Source organism: Canis aureus, chromosome 3 (assembly GCF_053574225.1).
Source record: "Canis aureus isolate CA01 chromosome 3, VMU_Caureus_v.1.0, whole genome shotgun sequence".
Taxonomy (NCBI): Eukaryota; Metazoa; Chordata; class Mammalia; order Carnivora; family Canidae; genus Canis; species Canis aureus.
This window is the reverse complement of record NC_135613.1, coordinates 84,356,487-84,370,126: the sequence shown is the minus strand read 5'-3', so window position 1 is coordinate 84,370,126 and position 13,640 is coordinate 84,356,487. Positions and strand designations below refer to the sequence as shown.

Genomic DNA, 13,640 nt, shown 5'->3' with positions numbered 1-13,640 from the left:
TCCGAAGGTTCCAAGGCTCCTCCGGATCCGGCTGCTCCTCCCGTCGGGGGCGGCTCCCTAGGGCTGGGCGTCCCGCTCCGGAGCTTGGGCTCACTTGTGCGCGCTCGGCTGCCCTTTGGGAAGGCGACTTGGAGCGAGAGCGGGACGCGGAAGCCCGAGGTTAAGAGATGAGCGATGGAGTCACTGCTGCATCGGTGTTGAATCATGCTTCGTGTCCTGAACAGCACCCCCACCTTCCGAACGGGAAGGGCTAGAGGAGCGATGCGGTGCGGCGCCGCAGGGGTGGGCAGGGCCGGGGCGCCGACGCGGTCGCCGAGCTGGAGGCCCCGTGCGCCCCGGGGCAGCCCTGGCCCCGGCCGGCCCTGCACCCCCGGAGGCCCGCGGCCCGGGGCCCAGCGCGGCGCGTGCAGACCCGCCGAGGAGCCTCCGCCGGCAGGTGGGCGTCAGGTGCACGCGCGCGGGGGGCGCCGAGCCCAGCCCGCCCCCACCCCCCGCCTCGGGATCCCGGCGTCTCCGCCGCGGTGGCGGTGGGAGGGGGGCCCGGACCCCGACCCGCACCGCAGCCGCTGCACCCGGGCCACCTGGGCAGCCGCGGGACCCCGAGGCCCGGCCTGACCCCGAATCCGCAGAGTCGGCTTCCCTGATTGGCTTAGCGCACAAACGCAGGCGAGCGCCGCCTGAGACCCGCTCTTTGATTGGGCTTTAAAGCAACAGCAGAGCACGAAATAAAGAGGCCGTCAGCCATTGGGCCGTCGCGTGCATCTCCTTCTGGCTTTCTCTGCCGCCTGAATAAGCGTCTCAGGATCTTCGTCATGAGTCTTAAATCTGGGCCTGTCAGTTCGCCCCGGCGTTGCTCGTCTCTAGGCAGGGCATGGGGTTTACAGAGGCCCGCCAATCCCGTCACGGCGAGATCAGGTTGCCGGGCAGATTATGCTAATAAGGCCCCGCCTTTTATGCTGCTCCCACTCTGCGGCGGGAAGAACCACCTGGAGGTGGCGGGGGGGGTTTGATTTCCATCACCCCTAGGGAGAGAGGACCGGGGACCCGCTGATCTTCCAGCTCCCCTCACCCAACGCCGTGTAAGTACCTAAAGGATTAAGGGAACCGGATAAGCCGGCGGCCGGAGTACCCCATCGACTGGGAGGGTGTTTCGTCTTTGCTTAGTCCCACCCAAAATGGCGCCAAGCTCTTTCCGCGTCTCAGCGCCCGGCCGGGGCCAACCGACCGCGGACCCGGGTGGGGGGGGACCTGGCGGTGGTGGTGGGGGGAGCAATCCCGGCGGCGCCGCCCGATGGTACAGTCCAGCCGGGGCTGGGACGCGGCACCTCGCTCGGGGTGGGGGGTCAAACCATCCGCGCCTTCCGAGGGGACAGGGGCAGAGCGCCCTCCGCAGCCGCTCCCGGCGCTGCCTTCCGGGCGGCCGCCGCGCCTCCGGGCCGGGCCGCGCCCGCGCCCGCGCCGCCTCCGCCGCGACCCCCGCGGGCCCGCTCGCCCCCCGGCCGCGCGCCTCTGCTCCCCTGCCCCGGTGGTTGGGCCGGGGCGGCGGTTGGGCGCCCCGCGCGCTCCTGCGGCGGCGGTTGGGCGGGCGCGGGGCTGGGCCGGCGGGGCGCGGGCGGGGGCGCGGGGGGCGGCGCGGGCGGGGGCGCGGGGGGCTCCGGCCCCGGCCCCCCGGCCCCCCGCCCCCCGCCCCCGCCGTGCAGCCCGGCGTCGCGGGGCCGGGCGGGGCGCAAGGACGGCGGGTCCCCGCGGGCCGCCCGCCTGCGGTGGCAGCGACGTCCCCGCCGGGCCTCGGCGCGCGCAGGCGGGGTGTGCGCGCGAGCCCGGGGAGCGCCGCGGAGGGCCGGGCCGCCACGAGGAAGCCCTGCGCGCCGGAGCTCTCGGCCTCCGCGGCCCTCAACGTCGCCGGACCCCGCAGAGCCGCCCGGGACGCCCCACCGGCCCCGCGAGGTGCCCCTGCGCCCTCCAGCCCGCGCGCGCCCCGCGCCGCCCCGCGCCGCCCCCCCGCGCCCCGCCCCGCCCGGAGGACACGGCCCGCCTGGGGCAGAGCCCGCTTGTAAAGCACCCTTGACTCCATCCGCTGTATTGACTTTTATAAAGATCTTATTTATATACTCATGGGAGACCCAGAGAGAGAGGGATGCGCAGGCTCCGCGCAGGGAGCCCGACGTGGGACTCGATCCCGGGGCTCCACGATCACGCCCTGGACCAAAGGCAGCGCGAAACTGCTGGGCCACCCGGGCTGCCCCAATCTGGTGTATTTAGACACAACTTCTAGCTTTACTTTTTTTTTAACGACTCGTGTCGCAGTGAACAATTGAGTAGTAGCGCTACATTTTAAAATTTTGGACCGGTTTGGGCGGGGGGGGGGGGGATTGCTGGGTGGCTCCACAGTTTAGCATCTACCTCCGGCTCAAGGCGTGATCCTGGAGACCCCGGATCTAGTCCAGCATCGCGCTCCCTGCACGGAGCCTGCTTCTCCCTCTGCCTGTGTCTCTGCCTCTCTCTCTCTCTCTCTCTCTCTCATGAATAAATAAATCTTTAAAAAAATAAAATAAAAATTTGGACCAAGACGTTTTTCCCACCTTGTGACTCTTTTTTTTTTTTTTTTTTTTTTTTTTCCACCTTGTGACTCTTGGTTTATTCCTTGTTCATCCACTCTGGGCTCCCCTCTTTGTTTTGCAACCTGCTCTCTTTTCCTAAATGAGCCATTTTTAGTTTCCTAATGTTTTGCAGCCCAAGGATTAATGTGTGCATCCTATGCTGTACATGTGAATGTAATCAAGTCTGTATGATAGAGACGGCAAAGTTCACATCTTCAAGGGCCCCAAATACTTTTTACTTAGATTATGGTGATGCAAGGTATAGCCTGTCAGTCCAATATGATCCTAAATTGGTTGGTACTGCCTCAGTTTCCACTTTGTCTAAATTCATTATTTCTTCCTGGTTTTCACGACGATACATGATCATTGCAGAAACCACAGAAAATAGAGACACAGTCTGAAATAAAAACTACTTAAAGTAAAATGACTAGAGATAATCCCTCCTGATATTTCAGTGTGGTTCCCATCTTTGTGTGTGTGTTTGAAACATTTCTACCGACTTGGCATCATGATTTGTGTTTTTTTGTATCTAGTTTTTTTTTTTTTTTTTTTTTTTAAACTTAGATCAGTAACCTAATGACTTCACTGGTGATTTGCTACTTTCAAGACTTTCCCTAATACTTGAAGGGGCCACCCTGAACTCTTCTGAATGTAAAGAATTTACAACATTTGATTCCTTTTACCTTTTAAAAACATGTCCCAATGGGTTAGGTTTCTGGTAACAAGTAGAATTCGATGAGAGTTGAGAAATACTGAGCTATAGTTATGGTTTCCTTAATTTTACATTTCAAGCATGAGTAAACATAAGTTCATTCTTTCATTCGGTAGAAATGAACTATTAAACATCTTGTCATTGCAGTGTTTGAATTGTTTAGTCAGAGTTGGTTTTAAAATTGAATGCTGATGTACTTTGACCTATTACAGCCTAAAATACACAATCTCCCCCTATCCTATCTCTTTCCCAAAGAGCGTAGACACACCCCCTTCCAGCAATTTGTATGTTTTTTACAAGCAGAATTTATTATTTTTAAAATTTATCATTGGTGCTTTAATATATTAGCAAATGAGAATTTGGTGTGCTGTCTAGAAAGAGCCAGGAAGAGTGGTCCCTCTGGAATTCTCCATGGCTACCGCGTAGGGGGAGGAAGGTGAGAGGGGAGCTGCTGACTTCATTATTTTGGTCCTTCCCCCCACCTTGCAGCCTTCTTCTCCCTCTTCTGACATTATCCTGTTTACATGATTTACTTCAATCACTGCTAAATCTGCTCCCTGTCCTCTTTTTGTTCTCAAGGCTGCAACCCTATTTCAAGATTTATGTGGAACATTCTGAACTGGTGCCTCTCTATTTCCTATAGCTCCTTCTGCGACATTGATACTTCACTATTAGCGCTGAAACATTATTGCCATTCCCTTCCTCAGATCCTTCAGTGGTTTATACACAGCTGTATAGATTCTAAATTTGTTCAGCTTGTGGAAGGCACCTGGAAGTGGGTTTTGTTTTGTTTTGAAAACTTTGAAATAGAGAATTACTTGGTGGTGGTGGGGTGATGGTGAGAAAATGGAGAGGGAGGGGGGAGATTATGGATAATCCCAAATCATAAGTATAGCAAAACGTGTCACAATGTGTAGGAAGCAAACATTATGGAATCAATACTATGCAAGACTTCAAGAACCCCAGATAGATTGCTGGAAGGTCATTATCTGCAAAAATGATCCATTGTTGCTTGTTACTCATTTCCTAGTTGGACTCTTATTTCAACATTAGAATATCGGAGCCACATGCTCCCTTTCTTGACCTATATCTTTCACTTTTCTAGGTCTGACTCTGGCTGTAATCCACAGCCTCTTTCCTTTGTGATCCTTACCAGGGCTGTCCCTTAGATCTCTGCTGCCCCATATGGTAGCCAGTGGCCACATGTGGCTGTGGAGGGCTTGAAACTTGGCTAATGCTGTAAGTGTGAAATACTTTTATGCCAGATTTTGAGATTCAGTATGAAAAAAAAAAAAAGGTTCAATTGGTAACTAGAAAGTTTATTGACTTATTTTTAAGTAATATCTGTACCCGATGTGGGGCCCGAGCTCAGGACCCTGAGATCAACAGTCCCATGCTCTTCTGCTGAGCCTGTTGAGCTGATGCTCTTAAAATATTGGTTGTATGTTGAGATGATAATATGTTGCATATACTATGTTAAATAAAGATATTATTGCAATTAATTTCACCTGTTTTAAATTTTTAAAGAATGTGGCTACTACAAGATTTAAAATTACATATGTGAGGGATCCCTGGGTGGCTCAGTGGTTGAGCACCTGCCTTTGGCCCAGGGCATGGTCCCAGGGTCCCAGGATCAAGTCCTGCGTTGGGCTCCCTGCATGGAGCCTGCCTCTCCCTCTGCCTCTGTCTCTGCTTCTCTCTCTCTGTGTCTCTCATGAATAAATAAATAAAATCTTAAAAAAATGAAATAAAATTACATATGTGGCTTGCCCGTGTGGCTTGCATATTTCTGTTGAACTGTGCTGTCCTAGGCTTAGTTCAGTAGGGGTGAGGTGTTTCCAAGTAGTGGTAAACTGTCATACAATGTATTGTCTTTGTTTCTATAGTTTCATCGAATAGATACTGCTAATATGTAGGTGGGCCTGAATTTTTTCTTAGTGCTTATGATAGCTCTCACAGAAGCATTATTCTTCTGAAGAAAACCTTAAAACCACTTCCAGATAATTGAGTTAACTGTTATTGAATTAATATGCTCAATTAATCATTCAAACCTAAAATAATAAAATGAAAATCTGTTGAGCACACAATCCATTAAAAAAAAAAAAAGTAGAGCTAAGCATAATCAGCTGAATTTTCCCAAACTTGGTCTGCTACTTATTGATTTTTATAATGTGTCATTTTTTCAGAGATTTAGGAAATACTTCTGGGAGAATGTTGAAATTGAGAAAATCAGGCTCACAGATTTTTTTTTCTCCTCTATGATTTAGGAAATGGCCACAATAGTTTGATTCCAAGTATGGAACGTTTTGGACCAGCTCATGGGACAACTGTCCTTTTAAACAAAAGAGAGTCAGGGATCCCTGGGTGGCGCAGGGGTTTGGGCCTGCCTTTGGCCCAGGGCGCGATCCTGGAGACCCGGGATTGAATCCCACGTCGGGCTTCCGGTGCATGGAGCCTGCTTCTCCCTCTGCCTGTGTCTCTGCCTCTCTCTCTTTCTCTCTCTGTGACTATCATAAATAAATAAACATTAAAAAAAAAATAAACAAAAGAGAGTCAGCTTACAGATGAAATCATATTCTTTTAATACCCGTATTTGAAAACGTTGAGGGACACCTGGGTGGCTCAGTGGTTGAGCATCTGCCTTCGGCTCAGGTCGTGGTCCCGGGGTCCTGGGATAGTGTCCTGATTGGGCTCCACGCAGGGAGCCTGTTTCTCCCTCTGCCTGTGTCTCTGCCTCTGTCTGTGTGTCTTTCATGAATAAATAAATAAAATCTTTAGAAAAGAGAAACTTTTAAAAAGAAAACATTGAGAGTTTTGCCCTAACTTACTTTGGTGGAAGTATTTCCTTTTACTACTCCGTATGGGTAGTACCTAGTTTGACCTTGTGGCATTGAACAGCGTGGGCTCTGCGAACAAAAGAACCTAGATTCATAGACTAGATTCAGTTGACTCATCTTGGGCCTATTACATAAAATCTCTAAGCTTAGTTTCTTTATCAAATCCTTTAACATTTTTTTTTTAAGATTTGTTTATTTATATTTTAGAGAGAGAGAGACAGCTTGGTGGGTGGGGGCAGAGGGAGAGGGAGAGAGTCTCAAGCAGACTCCATACTGTGTTGACACTGAGCACAGAGCCCCGTGCGTGGCTCCATCTCACCACCCTGAGATCACAACCTGAGCCGAAACTATGAGCCGGTTGTTTAATGAACTGTGCCATCCAGGCGTCCCTCATTCAACTAGTTCTTAATTCTTAATGAGGATAATAATAGTACCAATCTCATACTCTTGGTATGAGAACGCTTGTTATCAGTCACTACAATAATACAAATGGCTCAGTAACAAAGCACATATGGGGGCCCCTGGGTGGCTCAGTGGTTGAGCATCCGGCTTTGGCTCAGGTTGTGACCCCAGAGTCCTGGGATTGAGTCCCGCTTTGGGCTCCCCACAGGGAGCCTGCTTCTCCCTCTGCCTGTGTCTCTGCCTCTCTCTGTGTGTCTCACATGAATAAATAAAATCTTAAAAAACAACAACCAAAAAAACCTCAAAGCACATACTGATTGCTGGCTCAGTACCTACCGATTTTGAACCTTCTGCTTCAGCCAAACAAATCTTCCCACTGTTCCTTCAGTATTCTGGAGTTTTCCTTCGTGCTTTCACACCTTACTTTCTCACACAGATTGTTTGTGTCATCCCTCCCCGCCCCCTTCTCCAGTTCTGTCCACCAAAATTCCATCCACCTTTTTTGAGCAGTTGGTTGGTAAACTTTTTTTTTTTTTTTTTGTAAAGAACCAGGGAGTAAATATTTGTGGTTTTGTGGACCATATGGTCCCTGTTACAAGCACTCCTTCTCCCCTGTCATGTGAAAGCATGGCTGTGTTCCAGTTAAACTTTATTTATGGACTCCAAAACGTGATGTACTGTAACTTTCATGTGTTACGAAATACTCTTTTTTTGGAGTCTTTTCAACTATTTGAAAATGTAAAATAGCTCGCAGGCTATATCCAAAAACAGGTGCTGAGCCACCCTAGCGCTGTAGTTTGGCAAACCCTGTACTAGAGCAAGTTGAAAGCACACATTCTTCATTGAGGCCCCATTGACTGTCTTACTTGAAAGTGATCCCCTTTGTCTCTGGATGTCCTACAAAACAGGATTTCTGTACTGTTTTGTAATAATAGTGACATTGACCGATTGCTCCATTTGTATCATGTAGCAGTTATCTGGGCTTATTTCTTGGTTCCCAAATATGTTATAAATTCCTAGAAGTGATAGATACTTTTTAACCCCCTCATGTAGTGCAAGAAAGCCTTTTACTTGCTGGATTCTATAATGTTTGGAGGAAGAAAGGAGTGAAGGTAATCAAGATATTCAAGGTGATTTCTGAAGTCTTCTTTCCTTTTCTTCAAAATTTTTGTGTTTTGTGCGCAAATCTCTCCCATTTTCTTAGCATTGTTTGAAGATTTTGAGGCCAGTCTGTTGGGGGTTATTTTCAGGCTAATTACAAACCATGATTATAGGCAGCCTTATTATGTCCTTCTGAGAGCGGAATAGCTATAACACCTTTGGCTAATTGTTGCTTTGCATTTGACTAGACTTTTTAGTGTGTTTTCTAAGGCATCTGTTTCCATTTCATCCTTAATGTGCAACATTAACAGAAAAGTATTGTAACTACAGATGAAAAAAGAAGACAATTTTAGTGAATGATGTAAGAGTGGTGGGAGGGAAGGCTAGGAGCAAAGTGTGTGCATTCTCAATCCTAGGCAATGGTTTTTATATTTTTTTTCTTTTTTAATATTTTATTTATTTGTTTGACACAGAGGTAGAGAGAGCAAGAAAGCACAAGCGAGGGAGCGGCAGGCAGAGGGAGAGGGTTCTCGACAGAGCAGGGAGCCGGACATGGGGTCTCCATCCCAGGACCCCGGGATCATGACCTGAGCTGGAGGCCAATGCCTAACTGACTGAGCTGAGCCATCCAGACATCCCTATTTTTTCCCTTAAGATTGTTTATTTATTTATTTATTTATTTATTTATTTATTTATTTATTTATTGAGAGAGAGAGAGAGAGGGAGAGAGAGAACACACAGTGGAGAGGGGGGAGAGGGAGAGGGAGAGGGAGAGGGAGAGGGAGAGAGAGAAGCAGACTCCCCGCTGAGCAGAAAGCCCCATGTGGGACTTGATTCCAGGACCCAGACACCATGACCTGAGCAAAAGGCAGATGCTTAACTGACTGAACCATCCAGGTGCCCTGACAATCGTGTGTATATTAATTAGATTTCAGTCATTTATGCATCTCTCTTGAAGTTGATTAATGAAATTATCCTGGATTTTAATTAAGTACTTCATACATTGATAAATATAAGGACCAACATACAACCAATTGGTATTGAGGACACTTGTTTATGTGACATGTAAGTTTTGTTGAGTACATGAAACCTGTTGAAGTGAGATATGATATAACCATGAAATGTTAATTCTAGAATTAAAACTAAATTATAGGGAGGCACCTGGGTGGTTCAGTCATTTAGCATCCAACTCTTGGTTTTAGTTCAGGTCATAATCTCCGGGTGGTGGGATCTAGCCCCCTTTGGGCTCTGTGCTCATCACTGAGTTTGCTTCAAATTCTTTCACCCTCTCCTTTCCCCTCTGCCCCTCTCTGTTCACACTCTGTCTCTCTGTCTCTCTCGAATAAACAAACTCTTAAAAAACAACAGCCCCTCCCAGCCTCCAAATTATGGAGAGCCTGGCTGGCTCAATCAGTGGGACATGTGACTTTTGATCTTGGGGTTGTGGGTATGAGCCCCATGTTGGGGGTAGAGATTAACTGAAAAACAAAAAACAAAAAACAAAAAAAACAGAATAAATTATATGCAACAGAAATTACACTTTGATGAACTTCATTTCATTAAAAATTTTTAAGAGCATTTATATTCATGCTTATTTATGAATTATATATGAGTTATCCCAAAATCTAGGTGTCTCATCAAAAAAAAAACCCGATATATTTTGGGGTGCATGGTAGCTCAGTCAGTAAAGTGTCCTGACTCCTGGTTTCGGCTCCGGTCATGATCTAAGGGTTGTGAGACAGCCCTGCATTGGGGTCTGCACTCAATGAGGTATGTGTTTGATATTCTCTCTCCCTCTCCCTCTGCTCCTTTCCTTGTGCTCATACACGCTCGCTCTCTCTCAAATAAATAAGTAAATAAATAAAATCTTAAAAATGGTATCTTTTTATACATCATTAAAAAATATATCTTTTTGGGGTCCCTGGTTGGCTCAGTCAATGGAGCATATGACTTGATCTCAAGATTATGGGTTTGAGCCTCATGTGTAGAGATTACTTAAAAAAAATTAAAAATCGTATGTTTTTTCAGATCTGTGGTTTTTCACCAGTTATAAATTATAGTAGATATGGGACACCTGGCTAGCTCAGTCTCTAGGGTATGTGACTCAATCTTGGGGTTGTGGGTTCGAGTCTCACATTGAGTGTAGAGATTGTTTAAAAAAAATCTTTGAGGGATCCCTGGGTGGCGCAGCGGTTTGGCGCCTGCCTTTGGCCCAGGGCGCGATCCTGGAGACTCGGGATCGAATCCCACGTCGGGCTCCCGGTGCATGGAGCCTGCTTCTCCCTCTGCCTGTGTCTCTGCCTCTCTCTCTCTCTCTCTGTGACTATCATGAATAAATAAATAAAATCTTTAAAAAAATAAAAAAATAAAAAAAAAATAAAAAAAATCTTTGAAAAAAAAATCTTTGAAAAGAACTCTTGGAGATATATTTTAAGTCTAACAAAAAATGTGTAAAAGACCTTTACAAAAAATAATTTGAAGACTTTATTGAATGACTTTAAGTGAAACATAAATAAATGAAGAAGATACATTGGTTCAAGGATCAGAAGATTTGATACTGCAAAGTGGCAATTCTTTGGAAACAGACTTAGAGATTTAATGTAATCCCAACAAATTAATAAAAAGGCAAGCTGATACTAAAATTATCAGTAAATGCCCAAGAAAAGGCCAGCTACTCTTGAAAAAGTAGAAACAAATTGGAAAACATCTTTACTAGAGCTCAAGAAGAGCTGTAATAATTAGGACAATGTGGTATTGGCACCAGGATAGACTAATTGATCAATAGGATACCATGAGGTGTCCAGAAACAGATTCATATGTATTCAAAAACTTATGACCCAGGAAGCATGGCAGATGAAAGGCAAAACAATAAAGCTTTTAGAAGTTAATATTGGAGAAAGTATTCATGACCTCAGTATAGATCTTGAATATCGAATCTTAAATAAGATGTTACCTGCACTAATTAGATAATGGGCAGAAGTGTTGAGCAGGCATTTCAGAAAAGGAGCTATCCAGATGTCTAATAAATGCACAAGAAGCTGTTCAACCTTGTTAATAATCAAGGAAATGCAAATTACAACCACAGTGCCATATAACCATATACGTAAATCACAGTTAGCAATACCAAATCCTGAAGCTGTTGAGCAATAGGAACATTCCTACCTGGCTGATAGGAGTATAAAGTGGTATGACTACTTTGGAAAGCAGTTTGGAATTATCTAGAAAGTCAAAGATATGTGGACTCTAAAACCCAGCAGTTCCCCGGCTAGAGAAATGCATATATATGAGATAATCAGAAAACGTATTTGGAGTAATTAATTTTCCTGATATGAGTTGACTCAGTTAATATTTGAGGGCTACTATGTTCTCTTCTGTGCACAAAGGTAGCTTTTGTCTTGGTACAACAGTGAATTAATGTTATTTATATCTTCCCTCTGCTGAAAATTTTTTTTAAAATTTTTTATTTATTTATGATAGTCACACAGAGAGAGAGAGAGGCAGAGACACAGGCAGAGGGAGAAGCAGGCTCCATGCACCGGGAGCCTGACGTGGGATTCGATCCTGGGTCTCCAGGATCGTGCCCCGGGCCAAAGGCAGGCGCTAAACTGCTGCGCCACCCAGGGATCCCTCTGCTGAAAATTTTAATACAAAAATCTTTCATCCAGTCTGTTCTTCAGTTCCTAAAACAATGCTGGGCACAGACTAGGCATTTAATAAATATTATTATTTGATTTTTATAATGGGTACTCTTCACTATAGCTTTGTAGTTACCTCAACTAATCTGGTTTATGGACTAATTTGCACATTTAAAACTCCCTGTGGGTTTGGTAAATTATAACCTCCCTGGGTTCCTTTGAGATCAAGCCCAGCCTAGTGATTGCATCATCTGGTGGGAGGCCAAGGGGACAGAAGCAGATCCCAGCCAGGCTTGAGTTCTGGCAGTTTTGCGTAGGAGGAAGCTGTGCAGCAGAGAGGGAAATGACCAAACTCTGTAGTCAAAGGCGTCTGGGTTCAAATCCTACTTATGGAGCCCTATGACCTTAGACAGGTACACATTTTTGGTTGTTGTGGAGACTGAAATTGAGTATTTAAAAGCCATCTCACAATGCCTGGCATGTGATAGATGCTGAGTAAATGGCAAATAGCTACAATCATTACTATTCCACTGGTGTTTACTTAAGTAATATTATTTCCACAGTATACATTTTCATTAAGATGGACTATGATTATGCTGAGTTTTAAAATAAAAAAAACTGCATCCATTAGGGGATTCTAATTTTGTGGTCTCCGTTAACCACTTCACTGGATTTGCAAATGAATCCAACATGTTAGAGTCTGCATCTGAATGAAATGTGTTTGCAGAGTAGATATGGCTGAGATTTCTAAACAGCAGTGGGATGCCACGACCTTGTCTCTTCGTGGAGGAAAATGCTAATCACAGAGTTTTAAAATTCTGTCCATTTTAAATTGTTTTTTTTTTTGTCCATTTTAATTTGAAATATATATATTTTTTCTAGTGAAATATGTCATGTGTCAGTTGAGAGAACGCTGGCTTATAGTTAAGAGATACTTATTCCCAAATGAATGGTTTAATAATGGAAATGTATTAAGTACCTTTTGTTTTTGTTTTTAATATTAAGTAGCTTTTGATTGGAAGTTAAGACTTTTCTGGGTAAGATATCTACATGATCTAATGCCTGTGGTGATCATAACTTAAATAGTTATTAACATTTGTAATACACTCTATGCTACTGTACTCTATTGTAACAAACATCCCACTCTATATCTTAACGGTGAGCCTGTGACTTAGCTAAGACAGGTGATGTTATTTCACTTGTCAAGATAAGTAACTTTTTATTTGCCTTCACATTCAATATTTTTACACTGCTCTGTACTTAAGAAATGTCCTGGCTTGTAGAAGACAATTCTGGATGGTAGCCTCTTATAGTTAGTTTTATTAAGATGGAGAAGGTTGAAATTTGAAGAAGGTTGAATAGAGTATAAGTCTTAATTATGTGCCGGCAAGATAGGGTTTTTATTGAAGGCAATTAACTGCCTCCCTATGTCATCTGTCTGGGCTCACCATCTCGTTCATCAAATGCTTGTCTTTGACCATTCTGTGTTGCAAAATATTTAAATTTGCAAACAAAGGACTGAGGTTGAGGAATGAGAACTTGATAGTGAACAGCAGGTGAGACCCTCATTAACCTGCTGGGGGCTGGTGGTGTGCAGAAGTGAATTAGATATAAAAGGAATTACTTCAAACTAGTATCAATTTGCTTCTTAATCCTGGGTCAGCACAGTGGCTCAGCCTATTTGAACAAAAGGCTGCATAGTGTTTCAGGAATTGAGGTAGCTTGAACAGGTAGTTACACTGTTGTCTCTTGCACTAAACATGTAGTGTTAAATAAGGAAAATTGGGTTCTACAATAATTTCCTGTAACCAATTTTAATATTCTCTTTTTTTTTCCAGTTAAATCATTAAAGCCCTCGAATTTAAAGAAATAGCTTAGTATTTAAGATTATACCTCTTTACATCACCCAGTATTTTATCCTAACTACTTGGTATTGTGATTGTTGTGTCATTGTTACCACCCAGAACCATCTGTAAGAAAGGCTTTTCAGGCCTCCAGAACACCCACCTGCCAGTCCCCTACTTCGTTACTGCAATTGCTAATTCAACAAAAGAGCCTGAGATATTTGGGCCAGATAGCTTTCTGTGTCCAGGTGTGCCAGGGCCACGGCCAGTAGTATTTGTACCCCTGCCAGTTGTCTTGTGAAACAATGCCACCGTTCACAAAGGGAGCTGCGGCGATAAAGCCATTATCTGTAGTTGAAAAACAGGGGCACTCAGTGTTATTGGATGAGTCATTTGTATCAATCTTTCAGTCTTCAGATATTCCTCATAAATCCATATTTACATACAGTGCTTATTTCAAATATTCCTCATAAGTGGATGGAACAGATTAGCTTGTGAGCATGTGGCAA

At 45.1% G+C, this 13,640-nt stretch overlaps 1 protein-coding gene across 6 annotated transcripts in view; it reads left to right on the top strand.

Annotated features, from left to right (window-relative positions):
• The first annotated feature begins 555 nt into the window (after positions 1-555).
• The window catches only part of PRDM10 (PR/SET domain 10), a 95,368-nt gene continuing 82,283 nt past the window's right edge, over positions 556-13,640 (top strand). For all 6 annotated transcript variants that reach the window (XM_077894185.1, XM_077894184.1, XM_077894183.1 and 3 more), the window contains exon 1: positions 556-1,079. The gene's annotated coding sequence lies outside the window, so the exon portion shown is untranslated. The remainder of the gene's footprint in view (positions 1,080-13,640) is intronic.